Source organism: Dendropsophus ebraccatus, chromosome 7 (genome assembly GCF_027789765.1).
Source record: "Dendropsophus ebraccatus isolate aDenEbr1 chromosome 7, aDenEbr1.pat, whole genome shotgun sequence".
In the NCBI taxonomy this organism is placed as follows: domain Eukaryota; kingdom Metazoa; phylum Chordata; class Amphibia; order Anura; family Hylidae; genus Dendropsophus; species Dendropsophus ebraccatus.
This window is the reverse complement of record NC_091460.1, coordinates 92290925-92310568: the sequence shown is the minus strand read 5'-3', so window position 1 is coordinate 92310568 and position 19644 is coordinate 92290925. Positions and strand designations below refer to the sequence as shown.

At 46.0% G+C, this 19644-nt stretch overlaps 1 protein-coding gene across 2 annotated transcripts in view; it reads left to right on the top strand.

Moving 5' to 3' along the window:
• The window catches only part of ADGRL3 (adhesion G protein-coupled receptor L3), a 643814-nt gene that overhangs the window by 550801 nt on the left and 73369 nt on the right, over window positions 1–19644 (top strand). The gene's annotated exons all lie outside the window — the stretch shown is intronic.

The following is a 19644-nucleotide window of genomic DNA, read 5'->3' as shown; positions in this document are numbered from 1 at the left end:
TTTATTGTTTCTATGGGTTTCTATGTAATGTAATGTAATGTAGTGTACAGTGCTTTATTGAATGAATACATCTATGGAATACTTTGGGGAGCAAGTGTCCTTGCTCCCCAAAGTATTGCATAAATGTATTCATTCAATACATTCAATACACAGTAAGCCCGCCGACCCGCCGCATTTCCGCCGCATTCCCGCCGATCCGCCACACGCTGATCCGCCGCATTCCCGCCGATCCGGACCATATACATTGAACTACAGCTCCCATCATCTGCTTATAGTATGAACAGGTGATGGGAGCTGTAGCTGGGTAATGGATATGACATGCCGCCGGGCGCAGGGGGGAGCCGCTCAGTACACAGGAGCGCTCCCCCCTCCTCCTCCTTCCGTGATAACTTCCGCCTATACCAATGCTGACTCCCTGCCTGGCCGCCGCTCTCCGCTCTCCCCCCCATACATACCGGCTCCCGATACATCCTGGTGTCCGCGCTGATGCCGGGAGCCGGTATATGTGAGCGGAGAGCGGCGGCCAGGCAGGGAGTCAGCATTGGTATAGGCGGAAGTTATCACGGAAGGAGGAGGAGGAGGGGGGAGCGCTCCTGTGTACTGAGCGGCTCCCCCCTGCGCCCGGCGGCATGTCATATCCCATCACCTGTTCATACTAGAAGCAGATGATGGGAGCTGTAGTTCAATGTATATGGTCCGGATCGGCGGGAATGCGGCGGATCAGCGTGTGGCGGATCGGCGGGAATGCGGCGGAAATGCGGCGGATCGGCGGGCTTACTGTGTATTGAATGTATTGAATGAATACATTTATGCAATACTTTGGGGAGCAAGGACACTTGCTCCCCAAAGTATTCCATAGATGTATTCATTCAATAAAGTACACTGTACATAACATTACATTACATAGAAACCCATAGAAACAATAAAGTCCCATAGACTTCTATATAGAGAGCGCCCCCTGCTGGACACTCCATAGGAATTACACCCTGGGTCGTGACGTCACTTCTTCAGAGATATTTCTAACACTTCCTGATCTACTAAATTAAGGGAAATAGCAGTATATGTGCATTTCCCATAATTAATGTACATTAGAAATTTGTATAACTTTTCATAAGTAACAACATATCAAAAATTAATTTTGGCCGGACTTCTCCTTTAAAGGGAAATGATCAGCAAGTTAGAAGAGTCTAACCTGCTGATGTGTCCCTATAGCACAGGGCGCTAAGCATAAAGATAAGTCTCTTACCTTCATCCTCGGTGGCGTATTCATGATATAAACAGTTTAATCCATATGCTAATTAGGGTTTTCATGTACTCCTCCCCCAGTGAATCAATCCCCCCCTGGCTAGCTTGGCCAGGGTAGCTTGGTGCACGCAGTGCACCACAACGCCTTATTAGCGTATGGATTATCCCCTTAAGGAAGAAGTCTGAAATCGCGAGACTTCTCCTTTAAGGAAACAGTGGATTTTAATGGCCTTAATGACCAGGCGCCAATTTAAATTTTTGCATTTTCTTTTATTTATTTATTTATTTTTTACTTCTAGTCTTCTAAGGGCCATAGGGCTTTTTCAACATACAGGGCTGTAGGGTCTTATCTTTTGTGCCACAATCTTGGGTTTTCATTTATAGCATATTTGTGTACATGGGACATTTTGATCGCTCTTTATTATTTTTTTCTGATATACAATGTAACAAAGAAACTAGCAATTCTGGCTATTTCAGCTTACGCCGTTCACCATACGGGAACACTATTGTTATATTTTATTAGATTGCACAATTATGCACACTACCATATATAATATGTTTAGTTATTTTGTATTTATTTTTATGTGTTTTATATATAAAATGGGGGTTGATTTAAACTTAAACTGGGGGAGGAGTTATGTTATATTTTTAAAAACTTAAAAACATTTTTTTTGTACACTTATCAAGTTCTCCTAGGGGACTATTACATTTATTTATTACATTGCTAACACTGTTCAGTGCTATTCCATTGCATAGAATTGATCATTGTTATCAGCGCTTTTCTCATTAAGCCTACCTATGGCAGACTCTATGTGAAGATCCCTGAGCTGACTGCATAGCAGTAAGTGTTACTCCTCTAGCAGTCAGAGGAAACAATCGGAATCCCCACGTCATCACTGACATTTAAATTATGCTATTTCGGCACTGAATCGGTTAATGACAGGTGGGAGCGCGATCACTGCAGCCAATCCTAACCCTCAGGAGCTGAGCTTGCTTCAAAGAGCCTCCGAACCCTTAAAGGGGTTATTCAGTGCTACAAAAACATGGACACTTTCTTCCAGAGACAGCCTCACTCTTTTCTCCAGCTTGGGCGGGGTTTTGCTGCTCAGTTCCATTGAAGAGAATGGAGCTTAATTGCAAACCGCACCTGAACTGGAGACAAGAGTCGTGTGGTCTCTGAAAGAAAGTGGCCATGTTTTTGTAGCACTGGATAACCCCTTTAAGGTACAGCAGCACAGAAACTGCAAGGAATGTAAAAAAAATTTCATCTATAGCACCCTGTGCTCCATAGGGACATATCAGCAAGTTACATGCTTCATCTTCAGCCCTGTGCTCTATAGGATATATTAGCAGGTTACATGCTTCATCCTCAGAGCTTTGTGCACTATAGAGACATATCAGCTGGTTACATAATTCATCCTCAACACACTGTACTCTCTAGGTCATAGCAGGTTCCAAGCTTCATCTTCAGCTACCTGTGCCCTATAAGACATATGAGCAAGTTACATGCTACACCCACAATTATGCCCCCAGACCACTACTACACCCACCATTATGCCCCAGACCACTACTACACCCATTATTATGCCCCCAGACCACTACTATACCCACCATTATACTCCTTAGACCACTACTACACCCATCATTATGCTCCTTAGACTACTACTACATCCATCATTATGCTTCTTAGACCACTACTACACCCACCATTATGCTCCTTAGACCACTACTACACCCACCATTATGCTCCTTAGACCACTACTACACCCATCATTATGCTCCTTAGACCACTACTACACACATCATTATGCTCCTTAGACCACTACTACACCCACTATTATGCCCCAGACCACTACTTCACCCAACATTATGCCAGCAGACCACTACTACACCCACCATTATGTCCCCAGACCACTACTACATCTATCATTATGCCCCCAGACCACTACTACACCCACCATCATGCCCCATACCATTACTACACCCACCATTATGCCCCCGACTACTACTACACCCACCATTATGCCCCCAGACCACTAATACATTCACCATTATGCCTCAGACCACTACTACACCCTTAATCATGCACCAGTCCACTACTACACCCACAGGGGCGTAGCTAATGTCTCTTGGGCCCTGGTGCAAGAGGTCAACTTGGCCCCCCCCCCCTTACCACATACTGACTAACACAACCGCTGCTACTGAATAAAATCCTCTGTACATAGACCAATATCACCTCATCCAGTCATATAGAGGTGGCCCCAGCTCTACACAGGCTCTATACACCATATACATTACAGTGCAAATATATCAGGTGACTCACAGGGGACGTCTTCTCTGATTGGAGTTCTTCCCTTTTCATCTTCATCATCTGCCCTGGGCGATTATGAGAACTTTTTGGAGCCACGAATCCACAGAATCTGCCAGACAAACATATTAGGCTCCTCACACTGACACCATCCTCATCTCTCTACAAACTGCACATCTGTATTGGCCCCTTTACACCCTCATTTAGTGGGTAGCCCTGACTCTATGTGACTCCCTTATAGTACATATCCCCCTATTGTATACACCCCCCATGTAGTCCACCTTATAGATGGCCCCCCAATGTTTCCCCCTTATAGATGGCCCCCTGTGTTGTCCCTATTATAGATGCCCCCATTTTATCCCCCTTACAGATGCCCCCCATGTTGTCCCCTCCTCCTGCCCCTCCATCATCATACTACTACCCCTTTCATCCTCCTGCCCCTCCATCATCATACTACAACCACCTCCACCATAATACTACTACCCTCACCCCTCATCATCCTCTTGTTCCATCATCATCATCATACCACTACATCCTCATCATCCTCTTGTTCCATCATCATCATACCACTACACCCCATCATCCTCTTGTTCCATCATCATACCACTACACCCCTCATCATCCTCTTGTTCCATCATCATCATACCACTACATCCTCATCATCCTCTTGTTCCTTCATCATCATACCACTACACCCCATCATCCTCTTGTTCCATCATCATCATACCACTACACCCCTCATCATCCTCTTGTTCCATCACCATACCACTACATCCCCATCATCCTCGTTCCATCATCATCATACCACTACACCCCTCATCATCCTCTTGTTCCTTCATCATACCACTACACCCCCATCATCCTCTTGTTCCACCATCATACCACTACACCCCCATCATCATCCTCTTGTTCCATCATCATACCACTACATCCCCATCATCCTCTTGTTCCTTCATCATACCACTACACCCCTCATCCTCCTCTTGTTCCATCATCATCATACCACTACATTCCCATTATCCTCTTGTTCCATCATCATCATACCACTACACCCCTCATCATCCTCTTGTTCCATCATCATACCACTACACCCCTCATCATCCTCTTGTTCCATCATCATCATCATACCACTACACCCCTCATCATTCTCTTGTTCCATCATCATCATACCACTACACCCCCATCATCCTCTTGTTCCTTCATCATCATACCACTACACCCCTCATCATCCTCTTGTTCCATCATCATACCACTACACCCCTCATCATCCTCTTGTTCCATCATCATCATCATACCACTACACCCCCCATCATCCTCTTGTTCCTTCATCATCATCATCATCATCATCATACCACTACACCCCTCATCTTCCTCTTGTTCCATCATCATCATACTACTACACCCCCATCATCCTCTTGTTCCTTCATCATCATACCACTACACCCCATCATCCTCTTGTTCCATCATCATCATCATACCACTACACCCCTCATCATTCTCTTGTTCCATCATCATCATACCACTACACCCCCATCATCCTCTTGTTCCTTAATCATCATCATACCACTACACCCCCATCATCCTCTTGTTCCATCATCATCATACCACTACACCCCCATCATCCTCTTGTTCCTTAATCATCATCATACCACTACACCCCCCATCATTCTCTTGTTCCATCATCATCATACCACTACACCCCTCATCATTCTCTTGTTCCATCATCATCATCATCATCATACCACTACACCCCCATCATCCTCTTGTTCCATCATCATCATACCACTACACCCCCATCATCCTCTTGTTCCATCATCATCATACCACTACACCCCCCATCATCCTCTTGTTCCTTAATCATCATCATACCACTACACCCCTCATCTTCCTCTTGTTCCATCATCATCATCATACCACTACACCCCATCATCCTCTTGTTCCATCATCATCATACCACTACACCCCCATCATCCTCTTGTTCCATCATCATCATACCACTACACCCCCATCATCCTCTTGTTCCATCATCATACCACTACACCCCCATCATCCCCTTAAAAACAAAAAAAATCTATACTCACCTGCATGATTTCTGTAGCCCCCAGGTCACACGCGCTGGCGGGCTTCCCCCGGCGGGAGGCGGGGCTTAGCGAGGAGGGGGCGGAGCTTAACGCGATGCTCCCTGCGCTGGAAGTACTTCCCCCCCCGCCGCACACAGAGCTCCCTGGGGGCCGCAAGACAGCCGGGGGCCCCTGCCTCTTGTGATCGCAAGCAAAACATTGCTTGCGGTCACAAGAGGGAGTGGGAGGCGGGCAGTGCAGTGGTAAGGGGGGGGCCTCGCGGGCCCCCCCTTGGTAGCGGCCCGGTCGCGGCGGCGACCCCTGCGACCGTGGTCGCTACGCCACTGTACACCCACCATTATGCCCCAGACTACTACTACACCCACCATTATGCCCCCAGACCACTACTACACCCACCATTATGCCCCAGACCACTACTACACCCACCATTATGCCCCAGACCACTACTACACCCACCATTATGCCCAATAAAACATATACGTCTAGTGTGAAGGCACCCTTAAAAGTCTTGTATTGTCTTTCATTCTGTTTATCCCTGAGGAAGGGGGGTACAGTGTTCCCCTGATACGCGCTGGATTGTGTTTCAATAAATGTTTTCTACTTACCTGAAGTGCCAATAATATATAGAGAGTAAATGGTGAAGATCCAGGAGGTTTAAAAATGTCTGAAGTAGGGATGAGCGAACTTTCGATCTGGCAAACATTCCTGAAGCTTGGATTCGTACGAACCGAACCTAAAATGAACCTTGCTATAACAGCTAAATAATTGCAGCTACAATAGTGAGAGTCTGATAGGGTATAGTTTCGTTTAGTTTCAGTTGCTATTACAATGAAAAAAGTCGAAAAAATCAAAGTGCAAAAATAGTGAAAAAAAATTGCCGCCCCCTGTAATAGTTAATATTTAATTAATAAAACAAAGTTTTGTTCTAAAAAAGCTATTTTTATTGTTCAATAGCATAATTAAAATGAATCAATGTTTTTGCAATTAAATATACAGTTAATAAAAAAATAAATATATAAATAAATGTGTGTGTATATATATATATATATATATATATATATATATATATATTTATATTTATTTACAGTATATTAAATTGAAAAAGCATGGATTAGTTTTAATTATGATTTTGAACAACGAAAATAGCTTTTTTTAGAACGAAAATGTGCTTTATTAATTAAATATTAACTATTACAGGGAGATGTATTATTGTCGGCAATTACTATTGCCGATAATACAGTTCACAGTAGGCTCTCTAAAAACACTTAACAAATAACAACTGTAGATATTAAATACTTAATTTTATATTGATAGAAATAAAATTAATCGTGATAAAACCAGTGTGAATAAAGAATAATAATGGAACAGTTTCATATATTAAATTCATAAACGTACAGATTAGAATACATACATAATTGCGGTAATGCAAAAAAATATAATATAATAATGGTAACAATAATATGATATGTAGATTAAAAACATATATATGACTAGCCACTTGTTAAAATAGATCAAAAACAGGGGGCAGGTGATGCTCACTATATACTTGGGAGCTGAGGTCAAAGATATGCAGTGATTACCCTAAATCACTAAAATTCAAAGATAAATAGTAAGGGAGAGCCTAGAACTCTAAGCAAAAAATAGAGGATGTATAAGATTGATAGAAAAAAGGGGTTTTAAATGTATGAAAATTTATTTAAACATTAAAATGTATGTAAAATTCATAAATTGCACATAACCATATACCATGAAGTTAAAGCGACTCATTACCCACAATCTGACCCCCCCAAACCCCTTGTACCTTCGGATAGCTGCTTTTAATCCAAGATCTGTCCTGGGGTCCGTTCAGCAGGGGATGCAGTTATTGTCATAAAAATAACTTTTAATCCAGCAGCACTGTGTCTAACGGCCGGTGCTTACATTTGTATATGCATTAGGCTGGCACACCCTCTCTGTCCTTCCTTTCCACCCTCCTCAACATTTACTGCTGTTTGAGCTTTGCACAGGTGTATTAACGATCCAGCCCATGTTTATTATACAAACAGGTGGGGAATAGGAAGCAATTTGCCTGGAGTATTCCTAAAGCTGAGGAGCGGGGGAGGAGGGACAGAGAGGTGGTGCCAGCCTAATGCATATACAAATGTAAGCCCCGGCCGTTAGACACAGCGCTGCTGGATTAAAAGTTATTTTTATGACAATAACTGCATCCCCTGCTGAATGGACCCCAGGACAGATCTTGTATTAAAAGCAGCTATCTGAAGGTACAAGTGGTTTGGAGGGGTCAGATTGTGGGTACAGAGTCACTTTAACTTCATGGTATATGGTTATGTGCAATTTATGAATTTTACATAGATTTTTAATGTTTGTTGCAGTTCGGTTCGCTCATCCCTAGTCTGAAGCATTCCCTGTGCAATTAGGTGTGTGCTACCGCTGAGCTGGACCAGTTGGAGTTTGAGCAGCTGTGGAGTTCTCACTGTCATTAGGAGATATAAGATAAGATTGTTCCTGGCCTGGGGGGGGGGTACCTGAGAAGCTAAGGTCATTGATTTTTATGTATGATACTAGTATCCACTCTCTATTTTCTTCTTTTTTGTGCAAATATCTCCAATACTACAGGGACCTTGAGCTTGTCCGAGAGGATTGCAGTAGATCTGCATGTAGAAACTGTTTTGGACGTATACATTTAGTGAGTGGTGAACATTATTACCACTCACCAAGTGTAAGTTGTGATTGCTGACTTCTGAGATTTCTACTGGGAGAACAATTCCGCTCCCTATTAGCTTTTTTTTCCTGTGCATTTCAAATATACTTGGAGAGTGGGGAAACCTCACCATTCTATGATCACAGCTACGCCCAAAGCTATTTATGGGTCTGGTTCGCTTCAAGCATCCCGGCTTTTAGATTTTCTTACTGGCATAATTATGCAAGAAAACAGATAAAATGGAGAGCGAACTCTTTTATTTTCAGATTGGTACTAATCATTCAATGATGTAACACTTCAGTACAAAGAGGGTACTCACTCTTTGGAGGAGAGCATAGATCTCCTCCCCCCCCAGCCCGGAAAAGTTGTCAGTGATCCATACTTGTTACACCTGCCAAAACCGTCTGCTTGAAGTTCTGTACACCGTTTACCTCCACTGCAAGTGAACACTCGGGAACCAAAAATACAGGTACTGAAGGATAGCGTAACCAAATATGACATTTACTGCACTTGATTGTCGCATATTCGGGAGTTCAAACCCCTTCCTTAGAACACATAACATTGCTAAAAGCCACTTCCTTAAAAAACAGACCTCGCTAAAACTGTATACTAATATATTACTTTAATCTAAGACCCTAGTGATTTACTGTTATTGTTTGGTAAAAGTTTGCCACAAAGTTTGCTCCTGTTAGGAAACCACCAAAACCACCATATTAAGTGGCTCCACACTGATGAGGGGCAACATCCCGAAACAGCTGTATGTGGATGGTTACCTAGCCTTGGTTTATCCCTTGTCATTACATTAACTTATAGAGCCACTTAATATGGTGGTTTTGGTGGTTTCCTAACAGGAGCTGCCCCTTGGCTGGGTCCTTTCCGGAGGGATATCTGGCTAGTCCTGTGTTTTGAGACTCTTCAGTGAAGCTTCACGGCTCCTCTTTTACATATTCATGTTTCCCAGGGGGCAATGCACCTAGGACTTCACTGCATTGAGCGCTTTCACTAGCAGCCTGCAGTGTTGTTGTTTGGCTGTTCTCCCTGAGTTCAGCAGTCTGTTTCTCTGATGGCTCTACTAGGCATTGCTCCCACCTAGCCAGAATCCTGCTCCACACTGATGAGGGACAACACCCTGAAACAGCTGTATGTGGATGGTTACCTAGCCTTGGTTTATCCCTTGTCATTACATTGACTTATAGGGCCACTTAATATGGTGGTTTTGGTGGTTTCCTAACAGGAGCTGCCCCTTGGCTGGGTCCTTCCCGGAGGGATATCTGGCTAGTCCTGTGTTTTGAGACTCTTCAGTGAGGCTTCACGGCTCCTCTTTTGCATATTCATGTTTCCCAGGGGGCAATGCACCTAGGACTTCACTGCACTGAGCGCTTTCACTAGCAGCCGGCAGTGTTGTCGTTTGGCTGTTCTCCCTGAGTTCAGCAGTCTGTTTCTCTTATGGCTCTACTAGGCATTGCTCCCACCTAGCCAGAATCCTGCTCCACACTGATGAGGGGCAACACCCCGAAACAGCTGTATGTGGATGGTTACCTAGCCTTGGTTTATCCCTTGTCATTACATTGACTTATAGGGCCACTTAATATGGTGGTTTCCTAACAGGAGCTGCCCCTTGGCTGGGTCCTTCCCGGAGGGATATCTGGCTAGTCCTGTGTTTTGAGACTCTTCAGTGAGGCTCCACGGCTCCTCTTTTGCATATTCATGTTTCCCAGGGGGCAATGCACCTAGGACTTCACTGCACTGAGCGTTCACTAGCAGCCGGCAGTGTTGTGGTTTGCTGTTCTCCCTGAGTTCAGCAATCTGTTTCTCTTAACATTTCATTTAACCCATTGGGCACCAGAGTGTTAATTCTGAAGATCCAGTATGTTTCTCTCTTACATATCTGAAAGAAACATACTGGATCTTCAGAATGCACACTCTGGTGCCCAATGGGTTAAATAAAATGTTAGAACAAGTATAGAGATTCATTATTCATTTCATAACTCTTTAAAGTCACACAGATATATTAACTGTCACAGAATATTAAGATGTACCTTAAGCAGTAAAATTTAGATAACGTAATTGTATTTCCATAAAACCTTTTAAAGAACAACGCTGGCCAAAAACAATTTTTTTATATCTTATTACATAAGCAAAGTTAGACAAATTCCTAATATACCCTTATTATTGGGAATGCACATATAGTGTTAGTTCATTCAATTTACTAGATAAGACAGGCTTCAATTTCTCTAAAAAAGTGACGTCACGACTCCCCAGTGTTTACCTGCAGGATCCAGCAGGGGGCGCAGTATATATAGAAATGACATGTAATGGCTACTTGCCCCCCCCCCCCCAGCTTGCCCCCAACCTCATTTCCCCTCTGCCCTGACAGAAACCCATAGTGCAATCATGGGATGTTTGTGTTCGGGGGGCTTTAGGGGCCCTGTAGGGGGGATGGGCACAGGACAGGACTGTACTGAGGGGTGCTGGGGGCTTCTGAGGGTCCTTGTAGTGAGAATGGGCACAAAGCAGTACTAAGGGGGGTTGGGGCTTCTGAAGGTCCCTGTAGTGGGGATCGGCACAGGAAACGACAGTAGTAAGAGAGTGCTTGTGGCTTCTAAGGGTCACTGTAGTGGGGATGAGCACAGGGCAGTAGTAAGGGGTGCTCGGGGCTTCTGAGGATCCCTGTAGTGGGGATGGGCACAGGACTGTAGTGAGGTGGTGCTGTGGGCTTCTGAGGGTCCCTGTAGTGGGGATGGGTACAGGACAGTAGTGATGGGTGGTTGGGGAAATCACAGAAGAATACTTGGAGGGGTGCGCGTGCTGAGGTATGCACTGTCACAGAGTATCACCCTTACTATGTATCTGCCCGCACGCTGCTCTTTCTAAATGTTCACTGCCTGGCTGGTGGTGGGAACCTGTGTTTGACTATAGTTAATGGCCAGATAGCAAAGGTTTTTGTTTTATACAATGTGCATAGTGTTGCCAGGGGCGTAACTAGAAATGGCTGGAAATGGCTAGAAATTGGTGCCCTAGGCAGATAGGGCAAATGGCGCCCTGCGCCCTCCCCCCCTGAACCCAGCGTTATCAGAATCAGCAGAATAGAGAATCGGCAGAATCAGAGTAGAGCAGGGTGTGCACAGACATTGCCACAGACCCACCTCCCTGGGATAAAAATGTTTTTTAGCAAGACACAGGATCACACAGCAGTGGGGGAGACAGAAACTGTACTGCTTCTCACTGTACCAGTGCTCCCCCTGTGCCCCCATGTAGTAGACAAGCCCCCTCTGTGCCCCCATGTAGTAGACAAGCCCCCTCTGTGCCCCCATGTAGTAGACAAGCCCCAAAGCACCCCACAAATAGGTTATAAATAGGTTTGCCAAATATGTGCCCCCATTTAGTATAGGAGATCTTCTTTGTGTCTCCATCTCGTCGACGAAGCGAATATCGTGAAACTGCTGTCTGCTGGAGGTACACAGCGTCCTCGCCGCCTGCTAATCATGTTTTTAGAAGATCACCAATAAAAACTATTTGCATCGAATGGTGAGTGCCCTTGTATTTTCTTACTCGTGTATCTATGAATTGGAGGCATCTTATTGCCGTTTAACAAGTGAGCACCATCTTTGCAAAGTCAAGTGGGACTACTCCACCCATCCTGCAGTGTATCCCAGCCGCATGAGAAGGGTTGTAGTGCCGGTGGCTGTAACTATTGTGCAAAAGACATCTCTTGTAAGTAACCTCCCTGTAGGTAGACTGCTCTCCTTGTTATTTCCTCCCCTGGAAGTTAGCCCCCTCTTTTCCATGTAGACATCTCCTCTGGTAGTTATCCTCCCCAAGCCCCTAATGTAAGCATCTCCCTTGATTGTTACCCCCCTCATGTAAATTAACGCTCTTCCCATGCAGGCATGCCCCTGTAAGTTACCCAACCACCATATGCGCTTCCGCCTGTAAATTAACCCCTCATCCACCATGTAGGCATCCCCCAGTTAGGTAGTATCAAAACAAAAAACAAAAGAACAATACTCATCTAGCTGCAGAATACGGCGTCTCCTTCCTTTTCCTGCTCTGAGCACCTGATTGACGTCACTCGTGTATCGGAACTGAATGCTGCCTGCAGCCACAAGAGTGCCTTACAGGGTCTAAAGCCATGGGGAGCCATTGACCCTCAGCCACAGTCCTACTTTTAGCTGCGAACACTCATTCGGAGCGCTCAAAGTGAAAGTTACGGATCCTGGACAATTGCCTCACCCAGGAAGCCCGCTCGGCCGTCAGGTGCAACAATTAATGACATCTCAGGCCATTACAGGATCAGGTTACCATAGGGACAGCTGCCCCTGGCACAGGGCTGAGGGGGGCACCAGCCTCCCCCTGGAGCACAGCAACCCCTTCAGTTTCCAAGCTACTAACTGATGCTCTGTGCAAGCAGCAGGGCCGCAAGTGTTAGGCTCAGCCTTTCCTCCTCTCAGTGTGTGAGAAGGAAGTGAGGCTGCAGGCCGTGGAGGCAGAACAAACAAGACACAGAGGGCACAGGAGGGCCTGGTCCTGCAGCTTCTGTCTCTACAGATGGGGACAGACTGCAGCTCAGGAGCAGCTCTCACAGGTACATCCTGTGCACATGTTCTGTGGTATCTCTGTCTCCTGCAGGAACCCGAGCAGTAGCAGTGTGAGGCCCGGCCCCCTCAGTATAAATATAAACAGGCCCACTAATCCTGTGCTAAAAGAGTGTATAACTGTGGAGCCCAGATACCTCACACAGCATGGGGGGTCATGATCTGTAGTTTACTGCATGTGTCCCCTTTTCTGTAGTTTCCAGCTCCATCATCTCATGTGCTGATTGTGGGTGCAGGGCTGTATACCATACAGCACCCCCAGCTTTGTATACCATACAGCACCCCCAGCTATGTAAACCATACAACACCCCCAGCACTTTATACCACACAGCACTCCCAGCTATGTATACCATACAGCACCCCCAGCACTGTATACCATACAGCACCCACAGCTATGTATACCATACAGCACCCCCATCACTGTATACCACACAGCACCCCCCCCCCCCCGGCACTGTATACCATACAGCACCCCCAGGTATGTATACCATACAGCACCCCCAGCACTGTACATTATACAGCACCCCCAGCACTGTATACCATACAGCACCCCCAGCTATGTATTTCATATAAAAGCCCCCCCTAGCACTTTATACCACACAGCACCCCCAGCACTGTATACCATACAGCACTCCCAGCTATGTATACCATACAGCACCCCCAGCACTGTATACCATACAGCACTCTCAGCTATGTATAACATACAGCACCCCCCAGCACTGTATACCATACAGCACCCCCAGCTACTGTATGTATACCATACAACACCCCCAGCACTGTATACCACACAGCACCCCCAGCACTGTATACCATACAGCACCCCCAACACTGTATACAATACAGCACCCCCAGCACTGTACACCATACAGCACCCCCAGCACTGTATACCATACAGCACCCCCAGCACTGTATACAATACAGCACCCCCAGCACTGTACACCATACAGCACCCCCAGCACTGTACACCATACAGCACCCCCAGCACTGTATACAATACAGCACCCCCAGCACTGTATACCATACAGCACCCCCAGCTACTGTATGTATACCATACAGCACCCCCAGCACTGTATACCACACAGCACCCCCAGCACTGTATACCATACAGCACCCCCAGCACTGTACACCATACAGCACCCCCAGCACTGTATACAATACAGCACCCCCAGCACTGTATACCATACAGCACCCCCAGCTATGTATTCCATACAACACCCCCAGCACTTTATACCACACAGCACCCCCAGCACTGTACACCATACAGCACCCCCAGCACTGTACACCATACAGCACCCCCAGCACTGTATACAATACAGCACCCCCAGCACTGTATACCATACAGCACTCCCAGCTATGTATACCATACAGCACCCCCAGCACTGTATACCATACAGCACTCTCAGCTATGTATACCATACAGCACCCCCAGCACTGTATACCATACAGCACCCCCAGCTACTGTATGTATACCATACAACACCCCCAGCACTGTATACCACACAGCACCCCCAGCACTGTATACCATACAGCACCCCCAACACTGTATACAATACAGCACCCCCAGCACTGTACACCATACAGCACCCCCAGCACTGTATACCATACAGCACCCCCAACACTGTATACAATACAGCACCCCCAGCACTGTACACCATACAGCACCCCCAGCACTGTAAACCATACAGCACCCCCAGCACTGTATACAATACAGCACCCCCAGCACTGTATACCATACAGCACCCCCAGCTACTGTATGTATACCATACAGCACCCCCAGCACTGTATACCACACAGCACCCCCAGCACTGTATACCATACAGCACCCCCAGCACTGTACACCATACAGCACCCCCAACACTGTATACAATACAGCACCCCCAGCACTGTACACCATACAGCACCCCCAGCACTGTATACAATACAGCACCCCCAGCACTGTATACCATACAGCACCCCCAGCTATGTATTCCATACAACACCCCCAGCACTTTATACCACACAGCACCCCCAGCACTGTACACCATACAGCACCCCCAGCACGGTACACCATACAGCACCCCCAGCACTGTATACAATACAGCACCCCCAGCACTGTATACCATACAGCACCCCCAGCTATGTATTCCATACAACACCCCCAGCACTTTATACCACACAGCACCCCCAGCTATGTATACCACACAGCACCCCCCCCCCGGCACTGTATACCATACAGCACCCCCAGGTATGTATACCATACAGCACCCCCAGCACTGTACATTATACAGCACCCCCAGCACTGTATACCATACAGCACCCCCAGCTATGTATTCCATACAGCATCCCCAGCACTTTATACCACACAGCACCCCCAGCTATGTATACCATACAGCACCCCAGCACTGTATACCACACAGCATCCCCAGCACTGTATACCATACAGCACCCCTAGCTATGTATACCATACAGCACCCCCAACACTGTATACAATACAGCACCCCCAGCACTGTACACCATACAGCACCCCCAGCACTGTACACCATACAGCACCCCCAGCACTGTATACAATACAGCACCCCCAGCACTGTATACCATACAGCACCCCCAGCTACTGTATGTATACCATACAGCACCCCCAGCACTGTATACCACACAGCACCCCCAGCACTGTATACCATACAGCACCCCCAGCACTGTACACCATACAGCACCCCCAACACTGTATACAATACAGCACCCCCAGCACTGTACACCATACAGCACCCCCAGCACTGTATACAATACAGCACCCCCAGCACTGTATACCATACAGCACCCCCAGCACTGTATACCATACAACACCCCCAGCACTTTATACCACACAGCACCCCCAGCACTGTACACCATACAGCACCCCCAGCACTGTACACCATACAGCACCCCCAGCACTGTATACAATACAGCACCCCCAGCACTGTATACCATACAGCACCCCCAGCTATGTATTCCATACAACACCCCCAGCACTTTATACCACACAGCACCCCCAGCTATGTATACCACACAGCACCCCCCCCCCCCCCCCCCCCCCCCCCCCCCCCCCCCGGCACTGTATACCATACAGCACCCCCAGGTATGTATACCATACAGCACCCCCAGCACTGTACATTATACAGCACCCCCAGCACTGTATACCATACAGCACCCCCAGCTATGTATTCCATACAGCATCCCCAGCACTTTATACCACACAGCACCCCCAGCTATGTATACCATACAGCACCCCCAGCACTGTATACCACACAGCATCCCCAGCACTGTATACCATACAGCACCCCTAGCTATGTATACCATACAGTACCCCCAGCACTGTATACCACACAGCACCCCCAGCACTGTATACCTTACAGCACCCCCAGCACTGTATACCATACAGCACCCCTAGCTATGTATACCATACAGCACCCACAGCACAGTATACCATACAGCACCCCTAGCTATGTATACCATACAGCACTGTATACCATACAGCACCCCCAGCTATGTATATCACACAGCACCCCTAGCTATGTAGGTTCTGTCTCCACATGAGGCGAATGAAGGTGTAACTGGCTGATAGTGACTGTGAGACTCTCCTACCTTCGTATCCAGAATGTAGAGTAGACCGGACCAGCACCAGCTCGGCTTCTGAAGACTTATATAGTTCACAGTGATATGAATGATATGAAGATTTGGGTTTATTGAACTGGGATACAGCAGTAATGGATGATACAACACTGTAGTTATTTCTGTAGTTATTAATGTTTCTGCTGAGGTACTTCTGAGATATTGCTGTGGCTATTGCTGGTCAGAAATTGATGCCTTCACAAGCCCAAGAACAAGTGTACTCCCTGTCTCACAGTAAGGACCAAAATGGTACCTGACAGCAGGTTGCTAGGAGACAGACCTGTGAAAGCACACCCAGTTTGAAAAACTTAATTAAAAAGAACAAGAGTGAGCAGACACAAATTCCGTCCAGCAAATGGCAGCATAGAAAACAATGCATAGAATAGACGATAAAAATTAATGTAGAGCTATAGAATAACAGCTGAAACTATATATATAAGGAAAGAACAGCACACTCCCCGTCTGAAATTCCCTATGGGGATTTCACCATAAAACTAGTATCCTTAAAATATAGTCCAAAACCTGTAACAAAACATGTTAAAATACAACATAACACACTTAGACATAGTCCTGTTTTCAAACTTTGGAATGGAGGAGATCCATGAAATTAAAGTTCAGTCTATTCATCCTGAAGGAACGTTCTCAATGGGTAATATCAAAACGAGCTCATTAACTGGCCTTGCGAATGTTTTAGGCTCCCCCTTTCTGAAGATTTTCAACTCTACCTTACGAACCTTTCCATCTTTGCTAGGAAGAACCTTTGTAACTACTCCCATAGGCCAGTCAATCCTTTCGGTTTGTTGTTCTTTCATCAACACAAGGTCTCCTTGTTTCAAGTTTGGTTTGTTGTGTTGCCATTTTCTTCGTCCTTGAAGAATCACAAGATACTCCTTTCTCCATCTGTTCCAGAAGTAATCTGCTAGGTATTGTACACGTTTCCACTGTTTCTGGTAGATGTTTGCATGAGTAAATTCTTTTCTTGGCATTAGCGGATTCTCAATCTTTTGAGTAAGAAGAGTTGCTAGAGTCAGTATAGTTGGCATTTCAGGATCCATTGATACTGGAACAAGGGGTCTTGAATTGATTATGGCAGAAACCTCAGTGAGAAGGGTAACTAGAGTCTGTGTAAGTCTTGAAGAGTTCACATCTGTAAGCATAGAATTCAAGATGCTGCGTGAGATCCCAATCATCCTTTCCCAGGAGCCTCCCATGTGGGAACTATGAGGAGGATTAAAAATCCAGCTTCAACCCTTTTCTGCCAATTAATCTTGAATGGGCTTGGTGTCAATATTCAGTTCCCGACATGCTCCAATGAAGTTGCTTCCACAGTCAGACCTCAACTGTTTCACTGGTCCTCTGATTGCAAAAAACTGCCTTAAAGCGTTTATCAGGCTGGACGTGTCCATGGATTCTATCACCTCTATGTGGACGGCGCGCACACTCATGCAGGTGAATAATACAGCCCAGCGCTTACTGTTTGCGTGGCTGCCGCGGGTCCTGCGTGTGGACACCGTCCATGGACCGAAGACATCTAAGCCAACGTAGGTGAAAGGTGGCTCAGTACTTATTCTGTCTGAAGGAAAGTCGGCCATCTGTTGGTGTAGCTGTTTCCCTCTTGCTTTACGACAGTGAACACAGTCATGCAATAACTGCTCGACACGTTTCTTCATACTTATAATCCAAAGGCCTGCAGACCGTAACTTGCCCTCAGTGATTTGCCTGCCTTGGTGTTCAGTCTTTTCGTGGTGGTGTCGAATCAGCAAAATGGTGATATGATGTTTGCTGGGAATGATGAGGGGATTTTGTTCTGCAACTTTTAGGTCAGCTTGATTTAAACGACCACCAACCCTCAGCAAACCAAAACTGTCAATCACTGGATTTAAACTAGCAATAGGGCTTTTAATTGGAATCTGCTTCTTGTTGTACAAGCACTTCCATTCTGTATTAAATTCTCCCTGCTGGACGTGATGTATTATAAGAGACTCGCTATGAGAAATGTCCTCAGCAGAGAGGGGTTTGTGCATTTCGCAATATGCACTAACCTTGCAATAGTTCTGACGAGTCTCATCCAACTGGAGAAACGTTCAAAGCGCTGACAATCAAGGCTGATGGTTTGCCTTGTTCCATTGAGTAATGCACTAACCTCAGCGCGGATTTCTGGATCATTATCCGGATCTTGGATGCTGAAAAGTTCCTGAACACATTTGTCTGCCTGTCCCAGCAGAAACTCCGGACCTGTAAGCCAAGAGGAGTGAGCAAAGGAACCTATGGACATAGGTCTAGCGGCATGATCCGCTGGATTTAGTTCGGATGGTACATAGTGCCATTGTTCGGGTTTAGAGGACCTCCTGATTTTCTCTATGCGGTTACTAACATACACATAAAATCTCTTTGTCCGATTGTAAATGTAACCTAAAACGACTTTACTGTCTGTGTAGTACTGGATCTCATCTATGTCTGCACCCAGTTCTTGCTGTATGAAGTCTGCAATCTCCAATGCTAACACGGCCCCACAAAGTTCAAGTCTGGGAATAGTATGGTCTGGCTTAAGGGCCAACTTAGCCTTGCCAAAAACAAATCCAATATGATTTTGACTGTTGGATTCTGTCACCTTCAGGTAGGCAACGGCTGCTATGGCTTCTGTGGAAGCATCTGAGAACACGTGGAGTTCCTTTGTTGTGCTTGCACTAAGTGAGGTCTTGACATAGCACCTTGGGATGTGGATCTCATCCAAAGCACAAAGAGATTGCTTCCAGGTTTCCCATTTATGCCTTTTATCAGAAGGAAGTGGGTTATCCCAATGCTTGACAGTTTCAGAAAGCTGTCTCAATAGGGATTTACCTTGTATGGTAATGGGCGCTACAAATCCTAGAGGATCATATAGGCTGTTCACCACTGACAGGACACCACGTTTTGTGAAAGGTTTGTCTGCACAACTTATTTGAAAGCCAAAGAAGTCAGTTGACAGATCCCACCTTAGGTCCAAGCTCCTCTGCACAGGTGGACCTTCTAGACCCAGGTTTATGTCCTTGAATCCAGGTGCGTGATCACCTGACTCAAATGCTCTCATCACAGCCAGGCTGTTTGAAG